Here is a 23865-nt window from a genome sequence, read left to right as displayed (position 1 = left end):
ATATACAAGTGCTAGGCAACTTGCTAACATATGAAAAGAATGCAGACAGTTCTGAGGAGTGGAGTTCTGTAAAAGTTCTCACATAAAACACAATTTGCACTACTGAAATAAGCGAGCTGTTGGTAAAGCTGTGAAAGCAAAGGAGACAAGTGTTCCCATTATCACAACTTCAAACAAAATCTTTTGAATGAATTGGGGATCAACATGTAATTTATGAAGTCCAAAGGACCCTTACCTTATATTACCTATCTTTCAGGAAGTGTTCCTTATTAACTCTTCTACACACTAGCTTTTCACTACATAAACAGATCTATTCAACCATTTAAACCCCATGAAAAAGCAGAGAAACTTTTAAATAAATAGAAGCAAGTACACTTAAGTATAAGGATTTTATCACTACAAGAATTGCATATGTTGGCTTTCAGTATCCATGACTTCTCAAATTACAGAACTATCTAGAACAGCAGCAGACAAGAGCTGACATGAATCCCAGACCAACACAAAGTTACAAATGGCGGCAAGACCCAAACTAGCCTGCTTTTTCTCCAGTTTAAAGGGCTTAATAAAGCCACACATTTGAAAGATACATGTTGTATAAGCACCCCACAGAAATAAAACCCCAGTGAATCAAGTGCACTTACTTACAAATTTACCTGCAGAAGACAGCTGTTTTAAGTTGAACAAGCACTCACACTCCTACTTTGTTACCCCCAAAACTTTAGATTACTCTAATTATTTAACTAACTCTACTATCAGATTTACTGAAAAAAAAAAAAAAAAAAAAAGTCTCAAATATGAAGGTTAATACAGCCTCATCTCTCCTTGGAGGAGAGTGGTTTCACACTAGCTTAAACCTGTGAAAATCTGGAATACTGAAGTCCCACCCTCACTTTCACCTGGCATTCCCACCTGCTCCCTTATGTCACCATTTGCATTTGTACTGTGACAAGATTCAGTAAACCAATTCCAGTTAGGACTATTTTGAAGTTTTCAGCAGGATCAGTTCTTTGCATTCTTTCACTCCACAGACACAGGATTGCCAGCACAGGTGCAAAGAAATGCATAGGAACATGTCCGAGTCTAGCACTGAATACACTGACACGGAAATATATCCTCAATGAATGCACCACCGAAAAAAAAAAAAAAAAAAACAAAAAAAAAACAAAGTTTCTCTAAATCTACAAGAGAACCAGGAGAATTAAGAAAAAGTGGTTCATGGATGGAAACTTACATTCTATTAGAAAGAGACTGAAGGGAAATCTGAAAATGAAAGATTTCTTCTATGAAAATGGCCATGAGCATATTTTTTTCATAGTAAGACACTTCAATAAACAAAAAAATCTGTACAGGTTCAGCAGGCTTTTGCAAGGATTTCAACTTAGTATCCCATTACGTTCCACTTCAAGAAACAAGTGAAAAACATACGTTAGAGAGGTTGTTTTACACACTCATTAGAGTCTCAAAGTAATTATCAGCAGGGAATCAAAACCAAGCAGAGTTGTCTACCCTGGGGTTATGACTATTCATACACAGGTGCAATTCAAGCAAACATTTTCTTTGGTGTGAGACAATACACTGTTTTCATATAGCAACAAATCCAAAAGTCACAAGTATTACATGTGAAAGTGACAAAGTTTGAATAAACTATAATTAATAATAAATCATAGACTAATCTAGTTGAAAGGGGCCTATGGTGACCATTTGGTCCAATGCCCCTGCTCAAAGAAGGGCCTGACTCCAAGCTTGTCTAGTGAAGTCTTTACCACCTTCAAAGGTAGGTATTTCACAATCTCTCTGAACAGCTTGTTCCAGTGTTTGACCGTCCTCCTGCTGAAAAAATTTTTCTTAATACCTAACAAAAATTTCCCATGTTTTCACTTGTGTCTGCTGTCTCTCATCTAAACACCATGTACCTTCAGAAACAAGTCCAGCTCCGTATTCTTTATAGCCTCCCATCAGGTAGCTGAAGGCAACAAACAGACGTCTCCTCAGACTTCTCCAAATGGAAACACACAGTTCTCTCTGCCCTTTGTATATCATGTACTCCACTCCCATTCAACTTTGGTGGTCCTTCCCTAGATGCATTCCAGCATGGCAATGTTGATCTAGTATTAAGAAGCTCTGAACTGGAATAGCACAGTAAGACAATGACTGCCCTTTCAAATACAATGTTCTTTCAGAAGAAAGGTATCTTTAATGATACAAATTCAAAGTTAAATACCCAAGAAAGATTCAGGCTACACCTAGGAAACAACTGAGTATGCCTTGAAAAGTAGTAGTTATAATAACTACTGGCCCAGTGGGAATGAATTCAATATAAATTTTCAATATAATTCAGAAATAAACATAAGTACCACCCATATATATGAATCAGATTATGTCTTCTTTATACATACACAGAAGTAACATTATGCATATCCAATTTTACTTACATACTTTATATATAAAAATGTATATAAAAATCAAGGGATTTAGTCATCAAGGGTGGAGACAACTTTACCTTTACATACCACCTGGCTGAAATCCAAAACTGGAATACAGTTCTATAGTTGCCCCAAGAGTGATATTTATTTGCAATTATTCTAGTTTGAAGACTATCTAGACAATAAATTACAAATATTAAAATGCTTAACAATTGCAAAAATTCAAGACTAAATCAAGGAATAAACCTGTAATTTATAAACATTTGTTGTCACCACTTAAGGTGTACATATTTGACACAATCACTGAACTTGTTGGAGCAGCTTCTGACTCACAAAAAAGTCTGGAATAATTGCAAGACCTGCATGAGAAAGAAGGAACAGTAACCCAAAATTCTATTCATACGTAGCAACTCTGCTATGCAACAAAAACAAACATGAAGCGGCTGGTCCAGTTTTAAACTGTCTTTGGGCTAACATGATTTAATACTTTATTTTTTCTTTGAGCACTGTAGACCAAACTTTACAAAAAGACAATCCCTTTCCTCAAACTTGGAGGATGTTTCTTAGTACTCTACAATACACCTTACTAGGCTACACGAGAGAATCAGGTACCTTACTCCATGTAACATTAATGAGCAGCAAATTCAATCTGTAGATGGGGGGAAAAAAAGTAAATGCAGACACACAAACTGATTCCTAAAAACACACAGTATCTTCTTGGATTCTATATAAAGGTAGAAGAGGATTCAAAAACACTCTTTTTGCCAGGACTGATCATGGAATTGTTACATCAGCCAGCAAGTAAGTACTCTCAATTTGATAATAAAATGAAATAATTTCAGAGATGAACCATTTTAGAGAGGAAAAGATATTCCTAATTGTAAAATGTTTGGAGATTAAAGGATTTTCTTCCCTTTGCAACTACAATAAAATATTTGTCTATCTCTGCAATATGGTCTGCCAATAAATACAAGCAAGGACTATAACCTGGCTTCGTGCTCTCTACACTCTGCCCTCCTGCCCCTAGCCCTGTTACCTTTAAAAGGTACAAATGGAAATTGATAAGGGAGTTTTCCCATACATCTCCTCAACAGTTAACTTAAATTGCAGAAAAGCTGGGACATGGAAGCCTGTTAAACTTTTACCAAGGACTTCAAGTCTTTAATAATAAACAGCAGGACCCACTACACAGAAATGTTCTCAAAATAACAAGTCTAGTGGGTGCTAAATCTACTGGTTGTTGCCTCCAAAAGGCTGTATCTTCTCTGTCTAAAAGACCAACCTTTTGACTACCTCATCAATAACTCAGAAATCAACTTTAATTAAAATATAAACTCTTGCTACATAAAACCTGCTTCAATTTATTCATCTACTAGCCAACTCACATATTACACAAATATTTTATCATGTCCACAGAGCTTAAAATGAAAATGGAGAAGCATTCAAATTTTTATTTCATAAGTCTTTGACTGAAAGCCCAAGCAGTGAAACAGTATTTGAATCCTGACACAGAAAAAATTAGAAATCAAACTAAACAAGCTGAAGCTCAGTCAGATTAAGGAGTCTAAAATGTTTGATTGTTGACTTGCTTTTTGCATATTAATCTAATGAAACTAGGCTTCTAGTGATAATAGTGAACCTTCTGAACAGACGTGTTTCATTATTTTTAAACATACAGGAACAAAAAACTATGATCCAGGTGCAGATTCTCTTTAGAGACACCAGAAATTTTTCTGCTTCAAGGGCTACAATCATGTATTCATGCATGACTGTTCTTCTGTTCTTAACATTTTATGCACCTTATTTTATACTGAATGAAATCAAACATAATCAGTACTTTGATGAAAGCCACCTGTATCTTTCTATCTATCTCAAAACCAGTATTCCTTTGAGTTCCTTCAACTACTATAGCGATACTGTGTATCGAGGTGCAATGACTTTGAAAGCTCAGTGCCCACCCTTTATCACTACCAGCAGCAGTACTAGAAATAAAACAACAATGAATACAAACCCTACTAGCCTTTACCATCTCTGTTACTTAACTGCAGCTAATTCATTTGTCCTTTGACTCAATCAACAGAGGATCCTCAGAGCACTGAAAATCCCATCTTGTGGATCCATCAGGATGGCCTTACCCACCTGCTAGGTCCCTGACATGGAAGAAAGTGTCAGTACTCAAAACTTTTAGCACCTGCTCTTTTTTAATCCCTCTCAGTGCTTTCTGCTCGAGGACCTCATTCTTCTTGTTTATCAGGCTTGTTTGTATGAAGTACTGTTAACACTGACACTAAGCTTTTACACACCTTTTCATCCCAGCCTTGTCAAACCTCTTCCTCTTAACACTGTCCACCTCACCTTATTAGCAATTCTACTTAATAAGCAAACAAAACCACTAAATACTTGTGCTGCTGTTCTCATTTACACTCTGCTTTTATGTGTTTGTGAGTAACAGACATACTGGATGGGAAACTTCTATCACATCACTAATACAAGAGGTACAGCTGAGAGCCAAAGGCTTCACACGCCAGTGCCCAGATCCTGGTAAATGGACAACATGCTCATTGAAACAAGTGTATTTTCTACTACAGCCAAAACAGCTGAAATGTCATTACATCTTCCTCCTTTTACAAATCCAAAGCTGTTCCACATCTAGTTCAATTGTCTTCCCAGAGCTGCTGTTGCTCTCAAATCGGTCCTTTCTATATTGCCTTTGCTCAGCTGAGGACCCCCTTTATTGACCCTTCATTTCACGAACATTTCCAATGCGGTGGCATGACAGACACGTGACTAAATATTTGTCCTTTACTACAGAAATTAAAATATATTGCCTATACTGGGCCTGCAAAGCCTCAAAATACTTCTCAAGCTGAGCCTCCAGTGCAGCAGTACCATAACTATGCTGGCAGCTAAATCCCTTTCCACATTTTCCTCTAGTTTTACATTCTTCCCTTCTTTTTAAATACCATAATCCTCTTCCCACCCTCAAAAAGAGAAAAGGAACAAAAGGAGATAAAGAAGAGGAGGAGAAAAGGAACCCCACAACCTCCTCTGTTCTTTCCACTTCATACCCCTGATCTATTCTGTATTTTGTAGAAGTTCCCCACTTCAAATTCCTTTTCCTTTGTTTATTTTGGCCATTTTCCACTTACCATTTCCTCCTTCCTTTCCTGCAGGACTCCTCAAAGGAATTAATTCTACCCCTTTGAGATGTTTGGGTTTTTGTTTGGTTGGGGTTTTTTGTTTGTTTTTCTTTCTGTAGAAGAAAAAAAAGACACCTCTCCCTAGTATTTTGCTTCCTTATCACTCAAGAGCATGCAAGTTGCTTTTGGAGTTGACAATCTGCAATGTCTTCTTGTATAACAGCTGTCAAGTCAGTAATTAGAAATAATCCATTAGGAGTGTAAATTACTGATCAGGCCATTTATGCAACCACGGAACTTTACAAGACAGGATTATCTGAAAACAGGCTGCACTCAGAGATTGACTTCTAGTGGAGAAATAAGTTAACTCTGGTATGTATATAAACACTTGAAATATATATAGAAAATGTATCTAGTAACAGGTTCTAGAAAACTCATTTTTATGCTATTATTAAGGGTAGTGTTGCCAATTTTTTCTTGTTCCTGTGCTGCAAATTAATTTGTTTCTATCAAACCATGATCAAGTTCAGATTACAGTGTTACTTTCGTTAGTTCAGCACTATTAGTGAGCTAAAAATCATGTAAGTTTTTTTTATCTACTTTTTGTGTGAAAGAAACACACAATTTCAATGTCAAATGATGTCTTACTGTTGAGTCTTAATATCATACATTTGTTCCAAACAGTCTAATTATCATAGTACTTGACAGTAAACATATTCTTTACTCAACAAGGGTCTCCAGATTACAAAGGCAAAAATGAAAAGACAAATTAACAAACTGACACTCCCACATACAGTCTGTGTAATCCTAGGCTGACCCGCCATTTCTTTCATTACTTGTACACACCATTTAACACTAAGTATGGCTGTAATCATATAATGAGATTGGCTAAAGCCAGACTTTGTGTGAACTAGTCCAACACTAGCATTTTGACGGTCTACTTGCTAAACGTGAAATTTTCTAATCATGACGTAAGACTAACTCCCATGTTGCATTAAACAGTCATGTTGTAATTTTAAATAGTGATAAATGTATATTTATGCATGCAGTGGTACTCTACTAAAGAATACCTCTCAAAACCCAGAATTGTATAACATTTTACTGTAAACATTGCATGTACAATTATGTATTTATGAGTATAAAATTGTTTCTGTAACTTAAAAAGGTCTAGTCTTATATAGCAATTCACTGCGCATCATTGGTACTCTGATCTGATATTTTAATTATGCCTTCAAAAGGACCTCACCCATTACACAGATAAAAGGAAAGGAAATAAAAGTATGTAGGAACAAACAGGAAAGGATGATTGCAAAACTAATCCTGTACACCATCTGTGACATTAAGATAGAGATGCGATAAAACAAAAAGGTTTGTTAAACTGCTACTTTATTCCATCACACAATCTAAATAAGGAAAGTACCACAATCTGAAATACATATTTCTGCTCATTCCACTGTTAAGAAACTACAAGCTACCGGTGAAAAATAAGCAAGGAATGTGTGCATGCACGTGTTAGATACATCATTTGCTGGGGAAATAAATTCCAGTTTATTTTAGAGATAATTTTATTTCAAATTATTAATTCTTTAATGTTCACATACATCCAGTGTCAAGCCCTCAACCATGATGAATCAAAAGTGAGCAAGACACTCAAACACATAGTGAACAGCAGCCCCAAAAGCCTACCAGCATCAATATTTTCCAAACCAAGTGTCTGTATGAAGATTATGAAAGAAAATTTCAGAAGTCTCATCACAAGAAAGGAATTATCCATTCTCAACACATCAGTCTCACTGAAATCTGAATTGCACAGTACTTTCCAACAGCTATAACTGTTGGAATTATTAAACAAGTTCATTAACAGTTAAGGTTAAAAAGACACATACAAGGACTTGTACTGTCTGCATTTCCAGTATGGAACTACTCATCTACCCAGACTTTCTTGTACCTTTTTACCCATCTCTGTCATCTGGGGTTTTCTTCCCTCATTCATAATACATTTTACCTTCCTCCCATAATCCCTGGATGTCAGACTAAACATCAGTTCTCACCCAGTCTACCGCCAAGCCACCTGCCAGTCTCTTTTCCTTCCAAACAAATATCGCTTCTCATTCCCCACATTTCAAAATAAATTCTAATCACAGTACCACATCCTTGCCCACTGAGGCTAACAGAACTGAGTCTTCTCACAATCTGCTCTTCACAAGCAATTTGTTTTTTTCCACTAACAAATCAAAACTAATTTCCTCTTCAAAACCAGCAACAGTTCTCCTCCAACTGAAAATCAATTTTCCAACCTCCCAGACAATTGTAATATAGCCCAGCTTGAAAATATAGCTATATATAGTTTCTGATCTTAATATTTCTTTTATGTAATGTACTCTTTGGTTATTTTATTTTCTTCCCATTTTCCCATCCAGAGTTGCTCAAAATTTGAGGAGTTTGCTCTAGCAAATCTGAGGACAACAATGGATCCAGAAAGACAAAAAGTTGCTTCATCAACCTGCAAACTGAGCAACTAAACACTTAGTTAGATCTGTGCCCTGAAGTTTGGTTCCAAGTAGGTCAGAGCTTAACCACTGTCAAGATCAGAAAGCTCTCTTAAAACCTACTTGACTCTGAGAACAGCAGCACAGCTAATGGCTCTTTTATTAATGGCACTGAAGGAAGGAATGCAAGAAAGCAACAAAGCCACAACAGGACAGATGTGACTGAACGTGACAGAGAAGTTCTGATAAAGAAGAGTAAAGAGATGGTAAGAAGGTAAAGAATATAGAGGCATCTGGAGGGATGAAGACACAAAGCTGCTTACATACTTGCTCCCTCCTTACTTTAAGCCATTTTATTTCCCGAATCCTATTGAGTTCCTTCTCCTGACTGTAAACTCACCTCCTACTTCATTATTGTGAAGGTGGAAAGCAACAGTATTTTTACTGTTGTGGGAATAGAAGAAAATTCCTTTTCTTGCAGCACAGGAAACATAGCCATTCGGAAGCAGTAAGGATATAATATTATGCTCTCCCCACAGTGTCTTTGACTAAGGCCATCTTTTTTTATTTGTAGCTTCAAAATAGTTATCTTGTGCGTGGTGCAATATCATTCAGATTTGGAAGTCCACTTTTACATTTTAAAAAAACTTTTATTTTTTCTACCATCTGCTGTGTAAGCTTACCAAATGATTCTACAAGTCCATTCAACTGTTGCTGCATCTTGTATGTTTTTGCCAGGAAGGCTTTTATATTGCTCTTGTTCCCTTAGTTTCTCTTTCTTCTCCTTAATGTGTTACCAGGGAGGATGATATCCCTGAGAGCAAAACGATGTCCATCAGTTTTGTTTGCTTTGTTTCTTTCTCTAAAGGCTCAATGCGTAACTGGAAATTATGTCAAGATGAGAAAGGTACCGCACCAAACAATAGATCAGTGTTCTAAATTCACTGTAACAGATAACAAATTAACTATTCAATGAGAATTTATATTTGCCTTTGAACCAGAAATAAGCAAAGCCAGTTTCAACTAATAACACCAGAGGTAATACACACATGCTTACTGCTTCTGAACAGATATACTTCTTAGAGGAAGACAATTAAGACAAAGATGTTTTGCTTAACAACTTGGGATTTCTCAAAATCTCTTCTTTCCCCTTTTGAACTAATCTTAAATAATCAAGGAAGCAGCCTAATATTTTAGCTCATCTTAATTTGATAATAGAGGCAGCAGCATGAAATTTAAAAAGCAGTATTAAAACAAAAAAGAAGTGGAAAGTAAGGGCAAGTGTTCTAATATTACATATATAATTAGCTTCTCAAATACAAGAGTAAATCCCAGTAAGAAGTAAAAGAATTTTAGGAATAATATCAACAGTATGAGATCTTATTAAACAAATTTAGATATCATTAAATGATGTCAAAAATGGCATACTGATCCATCACATATTTATGTTACTCAAGGGAAGAAACTTACATTCCACAATTAACTTTATTAGTAAGGAAAGAGGTTAAAGAGCAACCGTTAAGGCAGGCAAATATTAAAACTAATTTGACTTGTGAACTTGCACGCAAGAATCCAGGTTGATAAAAAAAACATATCCCACCAGCATATACTTGTAACTAGCTCTAGAAGACATTCCAGCAAAACAGAATGCACTTGTCTCAACTGGTGGAAGTTTAATGACTTGACAAAAACAGAAGGCCATAATACTCCTGAAGTTCTAGTTGGTTTAACAGTCCATGAATCTTACAGAACCAAAGGGAATTAAAAAAAAACAAAAAACAAAAAACAAAAAACCAAAAAACTAAACAACACAACTAAAATGTATCATGTGCATATAAACTACTATGTATAATTAAGTACTTACCAATTTGAGGGCAAGATAGATTGATTTATTGAAATTAATTTAAAATAGCTTAAGTTATCATTGACTTTGAAGAGAACATTTAATATAAATCACTTGTTTTGCACATTTATTTTTTAAGCTCTTGTTCTGCACATTTAATCACTGAAGCAGTCAAACAGTTCTTTGTACTAATTTTTTTAATTAAACAAGACACTTTATGTTGCATTTTAATGTAAGAAGCAATACAACTTAATGTGTTCTATCTAGATTTTGAGTTTTAATTAATAACATTATGCTAATGAGCACGTTGGCTATGGTTTTCAACACAGTAATTTTTAACTTATTTCTGGCATGCTACATTTAGAAAATTTAAATGTAACAAAGTCATACAAAAGTAAAGGAAAAAATCAATAGTTGAGATTATTAAATACAGCACCTCTAAAGAAATGCTAAATAATCAAATAAATTTTTCAAAACACATTTTGCATTTCAAATTCAGCAGTTCATTAAAGAAAAGCAGCACTATAATTACACGAACTGAACAGATTGTTTCTGGTCACAATGTCCTTCAAGTGTTTAAAACCAAAGTATTGCATCATCTTATGGTTATTTTTATATATAAACTGGGAAAGGAAAATGTTCCCAGTTTGGTTGTTGAAAAGTCTCTGACTGACTACTGTCCTGGCTTTCCTTTATAACTTTGACAATATTCAGATCTTGTTCGAATTTAAAATTCTGTCTCCAGGCCCCATCCTATCCCCAGAAAAAACACTGGCAAAACGGGAACAAGTTCACAACAGAGGCCACCAACATAGTTGGGGACTGTAGCACAGACCCTGTGAGGATAGAATGGGGAGCAGGGTCTGTTCCACCCAGAAAAGAGAAACCTTTGGGAAAAATAAATCCTTTCCATCTATATTAACCGCCTGTCCACCCAAGATCAGGGATAATATGCTCTTGTTTTCCTTCTGCATGTCCCCTTAGTGTGAAAAAAGACCACCACTTTTCCTGGCTCCATGCATATTTAACCTATTGTTTTAACAGTATGAAAAAAGACATTCGAGGTCACTTCCTCTTAGGCATTCTCAGTCAGAAATACTTCAGAAACATTGTGGCAAATCAAAACAATACTGCGTTTCTTAGCCAAGATAGACTTCAGATGTGGGAAAAGGAGAAAAGTAGTTTGACACATTAACACGAAGCACCAAGTGCCCTACATGCTGTTTAAAAGTAAAGCTTTTTTGTATTTCCAGAAATGGCTTCAAGTAATCTAAATATAAAGCTTCTCAAAGATATTTCACAGAATTTGGTAGACCAGTCCACAAGGCTACTGCAGCAATAAGGAACTAGGCAGACGATGCCTTCTAGCATGTTATGTGGTTGACTTGCTGTAATATCAGGCAGTGACAAACTTCAGATTGCCTTCCAAAAAATGTGACTGTAAGAAATGTTATTTCACCACCTTGCACAGTCTTCTAATCACAGCATGTCATCTTAAACAACGAAGAAGACATCATGTACTATCACCTTACTCAGAATTTTTACCTCAGGTTCAAGAATTCTAAAAAACTGTGTGTCAAAACTCACAGAACCATGATAAAATTGACAAATATTATAGTAAAAATGTTTCAACATTCCAAAGTTAGTTTAAAACTCAGTTTTGTGAGTTCAGAGGCAAAAATATTGATAAACTATCAGTCTGACCAACTGGCAGAGCTCTTAGAAAACAGATTTGGAAAAGCATCAAAGCCCAGGAAAATTGAGGTATGGTTTAAGTCTGCTGCAGTCTAAAGACATCCTTCTAAACATTGTTAATATACCTGAACCAGCTTGAGTAGCGAAAGCAACATCAAATTTTCAGTGTCTTTTGCAATTTGTGCTGCTGTGGCTTCCAGCTGCTGAAATATGAGCTAGTTCATGTTCCTACACAAGTGTTACAATCACACATGCAACTATATTACAGACATAGGTTCAGATTGACTTGGTTCTCACTTATACTGGTGTAAATCTTACTAACATCAACCAAAAAAAACCTTCAGGTTTATTTATTTTCCACTTTAACCTGAGTCTATTTCATCATACTGCTTTTAGGTCTGCCAATGCACAACAATGAAAAGTGAAGATCCCAGCTCATTTTTTGCACCCACCTTGCACAGGGCCCATAAATCCTACTAACAGGTTTTGCATTCTTGTTATCATATGCTTAGATCTAATATGCTTCTCCCCTACTTCTTCAAGCATGCTTCAGTGCAACTCCATCATCCTTTCAATGCTCAAAACACCATTTTAGTGTGCTAGGCTCCTGTTTTAGGGATCAAAAGACTCATAGGCATAGAATGTGCTAGGGTTAGCCAGCTACCTTGAAATCACCTTTAACTGAAGCCAGGTTAAGATAAAAGCAACCAGAAGTATTTATTCACAAAACCCCTGATACTCAGCATAGTTACAAAGGTTTATGAAGACTCAGGTATAGAGCAATTAAATGAAAACCATGCACCTATTTACACAGTTGTTAGAATAGTTCCAAAGTCTCAACCTTTTGGGAGCCAGCTGTTGGATTGAAACATGCTTTATTGCCCACAGCCGAGGATGTGGGTCTTGTGCAATCCCATGTCATCAGATTCCACTGGGAACTCAAAATTTCTTTTGTAGCTCAGTCCATCCTTGGGGTTATCCAGGATGTGGTTACACAACATTTTCTCTGGCACTGCAAACCAACTTAAGAAGTTATCCTGTTAATTCCCCTTCCCTCATGCCACTTGTTCCAAAAGAGAAAAAAAAACAAAAAAAAAAAACAAAAAAACCTTAGGTCACAGTTGTGATACAGTTTACAGCACAGTCCCACAGAAAGCTATTGTGTTTACAAAATCAAGGGAGCTGCAAACTGCAGTGTTTGTGATAGGCTGAGGAAAGAAACACCTTATGCACTAAAAACAGTTTAAAAGGACAGCCAACACACACCATGAAACTAAAACTTCTACCTTACTGTTAGATCTCTGAGACTTCATGGCTTGGATTCCCACCCATTTTCCCAAGCGTTAGGAATTCTCCTGTCCCTCAACCATCAGTTGCTAAGTAGAAAGAGTCTTCTTTCTACTGCTCCAAAGAGCAAAATCTCAAGGTATCAAAATATGAAAAAAACAAAAGGGTGTCACTGTTTTACTTAGTGCAGAAATAGAAATTTGTCAATACAGTAAAAATAAATCTGTTGCTTAAAAACTACATATCAACACTGATTTCAATACACAGAAGTGGGCATTCAAACCTCATACAACTCATCTGAGACTCTGGAGTACAGTCTTGTAGAACTGGTTTAAATCTGATTTTACAAGACAATAAAAACTGAAGACATTTCTATGCTACTATAGTAATATTCTATATTACTATATAATACATCCCATATTAAAATAAAACTTCTAGTGCTTCAAAAAAGAATCCAAAGAGAAAACCCAGTAGTGCCAGCTGCAAAGTATGGCAAAATAGTGCTAGGAGTAAGATCAGAAATTCCAGTTATAATTTTCCACATCAGTTTGTAGAAGAAGTTCTCTCCATGTAAGGTACATTTCACAGTGAGAAAAAAATGTCTTTAGAAGCTTGATGATAAAGTTGAAAAACATGCAAGCTTTCAGGTTCACCAATGCTCTTGGCAGTCTTCACGCAACCTATAAAAGGGAAACAGTTTGGCTTTGTGACCAATTTTGATTCCTTCAACTATAAGAAGGGATTTTAAAGGTTCCACTTAATTCAACTCCTTTTACACCCTCCTCCATTTTCTGAGGATAACACTTTGCTTTCTTTACCTTTGTAGACTATAGGACTAGAATAAGAATGTTTTTGGTTCTGCTTGTCCCTGAGGGGATGCCCCCTCATACAGACCAGTTACTATCTGGCCCCAACTCCTGATTTCCAAGCGCACAGGAGTACTCCCTCATATAGTCAGGATACAACAAACATGTAGGCGGCTTTACTTCCCTTCTGCATGCTGGCAACCCCTTCGCTCCTCTGCTTCAGAAAGAAGTATGGAGAGAGCTGGGGACTGCCCTCCCTTGCAACTGCATTATAGTTACTTATGAACGAACATAATATAGTATTGATACATTTTGCAGAACCAGCCTGTGCTGGGTTTGAGTGAGCGGTGGGGTTTCTGGTAGCAGGGGAGGGCACTACAGTGGTGGCCCCTGTGAGAAGCTTCTCAAAGCTCCCCCGGCTCCAAGTCTGAGCCAATCCAGCTCTGGACCAAGGCTGAGCCAATCGGCAGCACCTCTGCGATAACGTATTTAAGAAGGGATCTGGGAGGAGGAGTTGGACTTGTGAGGAGGAGTTGTGGCACCTGCGTGAACACCAAGGTCAGTGGAGGAACAGAGGAAGAAAGGAGGGGGGAGGTGTGCCGGAGCAGAGACCCCCCTGTATGCTGTGGTGAGACGGCAGGGCGGCCCCCCCCCGCCACCCATGGAGGTCTGTGACAGAGCAGACACTGATTTATGGCCTGTGAGGGGCCCCCACATTCCAATTAAGGTGTCTGTGCCCAAAGGCAGCCAGAAACAGCCCCCACTGTTGTAGTTCAGCTCTGGGAGGACTGCAGCTTGCGGGGGTGTCCCACGCCAGAACAGCTCAGGAAGGGCTGCAGCCTGTGGAAGGGACTCCAGTTGGAGAAAAGTTGTGGACGACTGTCTCCTGTGAGAGGGGGATCACACTGGAGCAGAGAGAAGTTCCACAAGTTCTTTCTCTCTTCCCCCCCGCCCCCTCCAAAGATGGAAGAAGCAGCAGCACTGCCTGCACCCCCCATTCCCTGTCCCTGTGCCGCTGGGGGGAGAAGATGGAGCTATCGGGAGCAGAGCTGAGCCCAGGGAGAAGGGAGGGGTGGGGGGAAGGTGTTCTCAAGGTGTGGCAATGCTTCTCACTGTCCTACTCTGTTACGTGGTGGTGGTGTTAGTGCCTGTAATAAATCTATGTTATTTTTTTATCCCCTAACTAGTCTGTCTTTTGCCCATGATCGTAATGGGTGATTTATCCCTCCCTGTCCTATCTTGAATCCCAAGTTGGTGTATTTTTCTCCTTCTCAGTGCTGGGGGGGGAAGGGAAAGTGAGTGGCTGTGTGGTGCTCAGTTGCCCTCTGAGTTCAAACCATGACACAGCCCCAAGCATCAAAGAATGTCAGAATTCCTGACAACTCAGAAACACTGAAAAAGATAATATTTTTGCTGGCTTATACTGCCTACTGTAGTATGCACTACACCAACTATACCACACGTAACAGACTGTATATTTTTCTGAACATCATTCTTCAACAGGAACCCTCACTTGAAAGCTATTTTTAGGAGGCTTTTGTCTTTATAACCTCAGAGCCTCCTATGTTATTGGACTATCTTAATAGGTTTCCAAAGCACCTTTTTAACTCACAAACCCCCTCCTTTTATTAGGAATTAATGGTTGTTTTCCAATAGCCTTTGTCCTCAAACGCTCTTGCATTAGTTTCCTAGTCAAGTTTTACAGAATATATTCAGTAAAACTCAGGCTCCACCTGTGGCCCTATCTCTATAAGTGAATCCATGCAAGCAATCCCATAATTTCATGTTGAAGTTAACAGAGCTCACAATGTAAATGCACTTAACAACTGAAGCCTCTAAAAATTGTTTAAGAAATACGGGTACCAAGTGTACTGTATATTTCCATGTATCAATATTTGACATTTAAAAGTAAAAGTTTTTCTTACTTTAAAAACATCTCATAGTGCTGGAAACTCAGGCTGTAGCACAATACACTGAAGAATGATGAGCATTTTGCTCATAACTACACAATCCTAGTAGTCAACCAAGACTAATGGAGAACAAAGACAGAAAATATTCACTTAAAGCATACGAGACATGTTCTTAAAGATCCATTTTATGCTAGACTAAGAAATGTTAACACTATACCTCTAAAATATTGAACAACACAAAAAATCTCAAAGTTCTTGTCCCCACATTGTGTTTTTAGTAAACAGGATAACTTGGTGCAAAAAAAATCTCACAAACAGATTTCAGCTGATTTGATAATTATCCTTATGAAATGCTACAAAAAAGAAATCATTAATGCTAAAAGACACATAAAGAAACATTTCATTCTTAATTATACATGCAAATAACTTTAATCACATCACTTTGAACATATATAATATATTCATCTACCTAAAACACTTGTAAAAGACTTTCTTAAACCCCGAAATCCACTGCAACTGATCAAGCACATAAGCAAAATGATAAAGGGAGTATCAGCTAAGATAGCTCCACCACTGTCAATAAAAAAATTTACATCATGAACAACACATAGTCCAAGAAATGAGGTAAACAGCAGAAAAGTTCTACATGGGGATGCACATAGTGCAAGAAATACTACACTATACGTATTTATGCAAGCATAAAAGCACTTTCAAACTGCAAGCCTACGCGAGCAATCTTCAGTTTTATAAGTGCACAAAATGTTCCAGCTGTACTTCCTAAGCCTGGCATTGAACATATTTTCAGCTTTCTAGTAAGTACTGAACGGCAACCTAAAAACAACTTAGGTGATAAGTGACATGATGCTTGAGCAGGATCGAAATTCAGAGCTAGGCAAGCAAAAAAAACAGAAGACAGATAACATTTTATGTCAAGAGATACAAAATAATAAACTCCTGAAAGAATAACTTGCAGCTATTCCCACATGCTGTTGAATTTTAAGCCAAATGTAAGCAGGTAAACAAAATAACCATGCACAGGATGTGCAGCTCAACAGAATCTCTGCTTAAGACAGGCAGACACAAGACAAGAAACAAAGTGTTCCAATGAACAAAGACTGGGATCAAAAACATTCTCATTTCACCTGAAATATTATCTGTTGTGACATCACAGAAAACACAGAAAACCAGAATCAATTCACAGATTTATCTGAGCTGTGGACAAATGCTAACAATACTAGGGGGGAGGGGTGGAAAAAATGCTCAGAAAAAGGGACAGAGGTAGGGAAAATCAAAATATCAAAAGCTAGTGCCTCTTTTCCTGATACAAAGAAATGTTTGACCATGATTAAAAAGAAATCTACTAACAACAGAAGGAACTCTGTAATAGTACTGTGGAAGTCATTGCCAAAGACACAGATGCAGAGACAACTCACATAAAAAGACAATGGTTGTATTGATTTTAAATCAATAGTTGGCTGCAACACATTGGATTTTTTTTCCACAAGTCAGATTCAAATATTCACGTTCGACTGTGTGATACAGTGATCGCATAACTAAAATTAGGTGGACAATTATCTTCCAGGCAAGTCATTCCACTTGTCTACTCAAAAAGTACTTACATTTTCCTTCACAGAAAACATACTTTCTAGTACAGGTCAACAGGGCAGAAAGCAAGGTAGGAATTACTTTAACGGATCAAATCAGCTGTACTTCAACACCCATGATAACACAGTGGGACTATATCATTGCCCATGTGAACCAGATCTCTCTGCATTCAGTCCTGCATAACCCAGAGATCTTAACATTGGAGTGCATAATCACCTTTTTTCTTCCAGCATCTCAGAGGCTGTAACTGACAAGATACCTTCCACTTGCACCTTGTAGCTCTCACTGTATCGCAGGGCACTCATTTAAGTGAGAGATATAATATACTCCCTAGATCAACACAGCACAGAGCAAAAAGCACCTATTTGTATGTGGCAAATAAAACTGATTACAGTTCTTCCAGCAGAATTACTATAAAGAAGCTTCATTGTATATACAGATTTTTGTTCTGCTTTCCAAGCCTCCATAAAGACAGATCTACATTATGGAGTAATCTGCAAAATCTCATATCCAGAAATTCAAGAAAGCTTCTCATTTACCTTCCAATAAAGAAATCACATCTGAAGCAAGTTAGAGATACAAATGCAAGTGTGAGCTCAAATGTTGACTCAGACCCTGCTAGTCTTACTCATATTAGTCATCCTACAGGGCTCATGCTGAGAACCCTGTGGGTGGACATATGAATCCATATGAAACCCACTGAAATCAGTGCACAGCCAGGGTCAGAGGCTTTGAAACAGCAGTTCTATTGAGTTAAATGGAAAAGATGTAACTGTGTATTGCCTAACAACGTTACTATTTGCATACAAGCCTAGGTAAAAAGAAGGGGGGTGTTATAACAGAAGTGTTGGCCTACAATAGCACAGCAGCACTAGGGACACGGTAGGGTTGAAAGGCACCTCAGGAGGTCATCTAGCTCAACCTCCTACTCAAAATTTCAGTTATTTTTACAAAAAGCTACGGGGTTTTGGTTGCTGCTTTCTACATAAACTGTTTTTTAAAAATATCACTAAAACATTTTTTTTTAATTATTTCATGTTTAATTACAATAATCTCCTTTTTTAATGAAAGTTTTGTAACTTTTTATAGTAGTTTCCTTTTATCCATAACTAACATCCATTCCATTCATGTATCTGTTTAATGTTACTCTATTTCTGAATCCTGTTTATTTCCCTCTTAAGGTTCTTTCAGCAGAGATGTTGGATTATTTCCCGTAACTGCAAACATCATCACTTAGCTTTTTATTTACATAAGGTCATACTGCAAAATTGCCCCAGAGCCGAGATAGACACCAGTGGCAAAAATGACAACCTCATTCAGTAACTGCTTTTCTTACAACTTCAGCAAGATGCTATTCCTAGTACAAAACAGCAGTGACATTCACTTCAGTAGTATTCTGTGGTCATGCATAACATTAACTCCACACGGCTTTGAAACAGTTATTCTACAGAGATTTTGGTTATTAGCCCAGTCACCACTCTTAACAGCTACACGTGAGAAGCAGCTGCAGCCTCCTTTCATTTTCCATTCTGCAGTTCCAGTCAATCTGATCTGATCAACAAGAACGTCGAACTATTTTCTGCATTCTGTGAACTTCTCCTCCCAGCAGAAAACACTACTTCCCTATGTTGCTGTCGCTGGCACTTACGAAAATTAAAAACTCTGTAAACAGCTAAGATTTAAGGCTTCTCTGGAAAGTGCACCCTGCTTAAAATCCCTATCATTTCACACCATAATACTGAAGTTGTTTACCACAAAATTCTCCACTTACACCACTGGAGTCACTTGGGACTCATTCTCATCAAGCAAAGGACAGCGATGGCTACTGTGTTCCTACTGAATCCTCAAATTACTGCCCCCAACTCCAAAAAGGGAAGATAAACGGGCATGCCCAAGGAACATCACTACAATATTACTCCCTTATCAATTACCAGGAAGACTGGGCAGGGGGGGAAAGAAAAAAAAGTTAATCCATATAACATATCCAAACTACCCTTTTTAACAGTGCATGTAATCTCTTCATAATCTCCTGTCAATACTGATTTTCCATAAAATACCAATTTAATAAATTTTGTAAGAGAGAGAAATAGTTCCCTTTCAGCTAAACTATGTAGGTATTAAATTTGACTAGCAACACAACCAATGAAGAAATAGATGATAAACTGGAAAGCTTTACAGGGCTAAGATGTCAGAAACAGTGACCATTAAGCAACTAATCTTGGGTGCAAAATCACATTTGGAATTGTAAGTAGGCACTGAAACTTCCCCAATTATGGTTCCCTCTGTCCAGCAACTTAAAATAATATAACCTGTATCTCTCTGGCAACAAGTAATTTATGAATAACCAAAACAAGGTGTTACTTTCTCACCTGTCACAGACTGCAGAGGTGAGAAGGGGAAATCTGAAGACAGAGCCAATCAGGTCCTAATTAAGACTTCAGCTGCACACAGACAAAAAAAAAAATACGAAGTTTTATCTGCAGTTGTCTAAAAAAAAAAAAAAATATCTTCTGAAAATAAATTAAATTCATTAATTCATAACCTACATCTAAAGGAACATCTCCCCACCCAGAAGCAAATTCAATACATACATAGAAAAACTACAGATGCTTCTGTGACCGTCTGCCCTCCTTCTGCAATGAGATGAGCTGTTTTTTGGTTTGGGGTTTTTCCTGGCTGTTGGGTTGTTTTTTGTTTTGTTTTTTTTTTTGGGGGGGGGGTGGTGGTGGTGGTGTGGGTGTGTGTTTTGTTGGGGGTTCGTTTGGCTGTTTTTCTTTTGCTTAACGGCACAAGTAAGTAATCTCGAGGAAGTTCTCCAGCAAAACACAGCACCTTCTTCGCCGAGCTGCGGCAGCGAGGGGAGGGACGGCGGGACTTCCAGGTCCTTTTCCCGGGCTGCCTCCCGGCAGCGCTGATTACGCGGGGGGACGGACGGACGGACACGGGACACACACAGACGCAGCAGTGACCTGTACACACCCCGCCAGACAACAAGGGCCTTCCGTGCCGACCGGGAGCCCTCCTGCCCCTCTCCCTGCCCAGGTAGGGCCCGCGGCGGGGCGGCTGTCCCGCCGAGCGCTGCCCGCCGCCGCCCCCCCGCGGGGCCCCGCCGCCCCGTTGCCTAGCGCCGGCCCCGCCGCGCACCCCCCGCCCTCCACTCCCGCGACGCGGGGTCCCTGTCAGGGGCAGCCACCGGGCGCCAGAGCTCCCCGCCGGCGGGACAGGCTGAGGTGGACCCGCTACCCCGGACACCCGCCCCCCTCCCCGCTCCTTATCCCTCCCCACGAGCGCTGCGGGCGGCGCCGGCCCCACTCACCGCGGCGGCGGCGGCGGCGGGGCGGGCGTGCGCCCGCTGCCTCTCCATGCACGACGCCGGGGGACCCGGCGGCGGCGGCGACTGCCGAGCCGCGCTCTGCCCGCTGCCTCCGCGCGGCCGCCCCGCCCTCCCGCGCGCGGGGCTGGGGAGGGCGGGGCGGCCGCCCTCCGCCTGGGCGGGCCGCGAGACTCCCGCCGCCTGCGTCATCACGCAGCTGCTGGGCCCGGGGCGGGAAGGCTCCGGGCGCCGCGGAGCCAAAATCCCACCCCCCCCCCCCCCCGCCCCCGGCCGGAGAGGCGCCGCGGCCCCCCCCGCCTCCCTCCCTCCTTCCCTTCCTCCCTGCTCCGGCCCCACGCACCGCCGCCCCTCACCGGGCCCCCGCGGCGGCGTGTCGCTCGCCTCAGGGGCCTCAGGGAAAGCGGCGAGGGGGCCGGCCGTCAGCCCCGCCGGCTGCCGGCGGCGCAGCCGCCGCAGGGCGGGCACGGAGCCGCTGGCCCGGGGCGGTGGCAGCCTTCCCCCCCTCAGGCACCAGGGAGGGCGGTGGGAGTGTGAATGCGGGAGGGGGAGCCTCTCTCGTGCGGGCGGTTGCTGCTTGCCGTCCACCTCCCCGCCCCCGGTCACGGTGGGGACAAGGGCTTCTTGTCTCTCGCAAGTTTCCGTCTGGCCTCACCAGTGGGAGCCGCTGTGAGGTAAAAACTGAAGTAAAGTGAGCCAAAGGGCCTTGGACCAGCAAGCGCAAGTTTTGAGGGACAGACCTTGCCTTGTTCAGCCGTGGTAAACAAAAGCAGTGCATCTTCGCTGTGGTCTCGCTTCGCGGTAATGGAGGCGGGTGGGGGTGTGTGTGTTAGCTGGGCCAAAGGAAGAACGCACGGGTTTTTTTCAAGCAATGCGTGTGTTTGCCAGTTCTGTCCCAGCTCCCAGGATTTATTGCACGGTTCTAACCTTGCAAATACACACTTTTCTGTAATTTATTATGTGATGAGTTCCTTATTTTCTCGTCCGTGCCAAGTAAACGTGCTTCATCTGAAAGCGCTAGAACTACGTTGTCCGTTACAAGGGAGAGAGCTTGACTGCTGACCTGAAGAGATGGCGAGTTAAGAACACCAGGGTCAGGCAACGCAATCTAGTACTGTGAAGTCTGCCCAGGAGACAAGAGGAAGAACAGAAGCAGGGACAGAGAAGAACTAAAAAGTTTGATAGATGATGACTCTCAAAACTACCCACAGACTCAACCTTCAGTGATTTCAAAGCAAGCTGTTTGGTACTGTCAAATATCATTCTTTAAGGACAAGCTTATCACTGTTGTTTCTGCAGTGTTACATGATTTGTTGTTTTGTTTCGTGTTTTTTTTTTTTTTTTTTTTTTTTTTTTTACTTTCTGTGCAGAAGAAAAGAGTTTGACTGTGTCATATCATCTTACAAAAAACAAAATATAGGCCAGTTCAGAACTGGAATTTAACTCGGTGTGTACATTGCTTTTCATATTTGGTTTCCTTGAACATTTTTTTTTCCTTGAACAGTTTAAGGGATACCTGGTGATTTTGAAATAAAGTCAATTACATTGTGTTTTCTTCTAGTGTATCTAGTCCCTGATCTCACTGAAAGTTCCTGTGGTTTTACATCTTCTAATGATTTACTTTTTAATGTCTCTCTCGAGGCTGCAATGTGGAAAACTCACATGAGCATGTACTGCAGTGACACTGAAAACTCCTCACAAACAGGGGAAGGAAGCAAACTGCAAAATAGAAATGTTCTGATGCCTCCCAAATATAATTACCTAATACAGGGCTGGTATCCAGACCACTTAAAAGACTAGGACAATAGTGTACTTTGCTGGTTGTGCTCACTACCTATCTAAGACTGCTCATCAGGATCTCTGGGGACAGAATCCTGCGAATGCAAAGAATTCTACTGTAACATGGGAAATCCGTACATTATTAGGTTTCAACATTTTGTCAGGGTCAGGTTTAGTTGGACCTGCAAAACTTGCCAAACTCTTGACTGATAAAGCACACCATCAGTTGACAAGATTGTGAAAGTCCAATCTACATTAGGACTCCAAACATTACAGGTTATCTAACGATATCTGGCATTGCATTTTTACTTTTGTTTGTCATCTACTATAATTAGTTTAAACACATTTTGGCATAGTATAGCAAGAAACAATATTGTCCTACGAAATGCCCTTTTTCACTAGTCCTTTAGTGTTGTTACTGACTTTAAACAGTGCTCCTGCTACTCTGTTAATTTTTAACAAGTTATTTCAAAGTCATCTGCACTCAGAAACGGTCAGCATCTCAGATTTGCATGTTACTACAGTTTCAGCAGCCCCCTTCCCTTTTCCTTGGCTAAATGACCATACAGAGTCTCCAGACGTTTGCATGTTAACACGCCTGGGTACAGCTGTCATCAGCCTGGGACAGGTGGGAACTCAATTGCAGTGTCGTTTATCTACATCCTGTTTACACATTTCACCTATTAACACCGTGTCAAACACAAATACGTGTAGGGTGTAGTAGCACAGGCATAACCACAGAATCCTAATTTAAGCAGGAATGTAAAACACTAGATTAGTAAACATGCCCCTCAAATAATGGATGAAAATAACACTAACATGATTTTTACAACTGTTTTATCAACTTCCCTTCAGAGTTAGTTTGCTTTTGAAAGCAAATTACAAAACTTGCTATCTGCACAAAAGGCTTAGTTTTACCTTCTTGGTAACTTCTGTGTTCCAAATTCTGAGATGAGCATACACAGCAGGAAATAGATTTTGTTTCATTTTCATATTCCAACAGCCAAAAATGGTAGAAGCAGTTGTTTTGTGACTTCAAAAATTCTCATCGCTGGATTTAGATTTTATCACTTTCAGCTAAAATTCAAATAAAAGCACATGCTGTATTCACAATGGGGAGGATTATTTGCAAAACCTTCACAAATTATAACAAGACTAAGGAAGTTCCTCAGTTAAGATAAAGCTATGAAGTCAGACTGTCTGCATGTATTTCAGTTTTCCTTCTACTTTTGGAGTAGGATGTAGAATTCTTAATGTTTAAAGATAAGTACATATGTTTTTCACCTTCTCTTTGCGTAAGCCCAGCCTTAGAGAAAAACATATTTCAGTTTAAAAAAGCATGCTTTTTCTTTAGATATATGGCCCAAAGAGCACTCCTGAAGGAAACTTTTTCATTATTTATAGTCATTCTCTGAAACCTATTTTCTTGAGTGATATGAATGAATACTTCCTTCCTGGAGGATAAAAGAGGAACAAGCACCTGTAAATATAGGTTTGCATATGATTCAGCTCCTGAAAGGACACACTTCTAAGTCATCCACTTTGGAAAACAAAAAC

At 39.6% G+C, this 23865-nt stretch overlaps 1 protein-coding gene across 2 annotated transcripts in view; it reads right to left on the bottom strand.

Annotated features, from left to right (window-relative positions):
• The window catches only part of JAK2 (Janus kinase 2), a 96911-nt gene extending 76292 nt beyond the window's left edge, over nt 1-20619 (bottom strand). For both annotated transcript variants that reach the window (XM_042804900.1, XM_042804904.1), the window contains exons 1-2: nt 20515-20619; nt 19568-19639 (exon numbers count right to left, since the gene is read on the bottom strand). The gene's annotated coding sequence lies outside the window, so the exon portion shown is untranslated. The remainder of the gene's footprint in view (nt 1-19567; nt 19640-20514) is intronic.
• Between the last annotated feature and the right edge of the window lie 3246 nt (nt 20620-23865).

Source organism: Tyto alba, unplaced genomic scaffold (assembly GCF_018691265.1).
Source record: "Tyto alba isolate M040663 unplaced genomic scaffold, T.alba_DEE_v4.0 Super-Scaffold_42, whole genome shotgun sequence".
In the NCBI taxonomy this organism is placed as follows: domain Eukaryota; kingdom Metazoa; phylum Chordata; class Aves; order Strigiformes; family Tytonidae; genus Tyto; species Tyto alba.
This window is presented reverse-complemented; position numbering and strand designations above follow the sequence as displayed.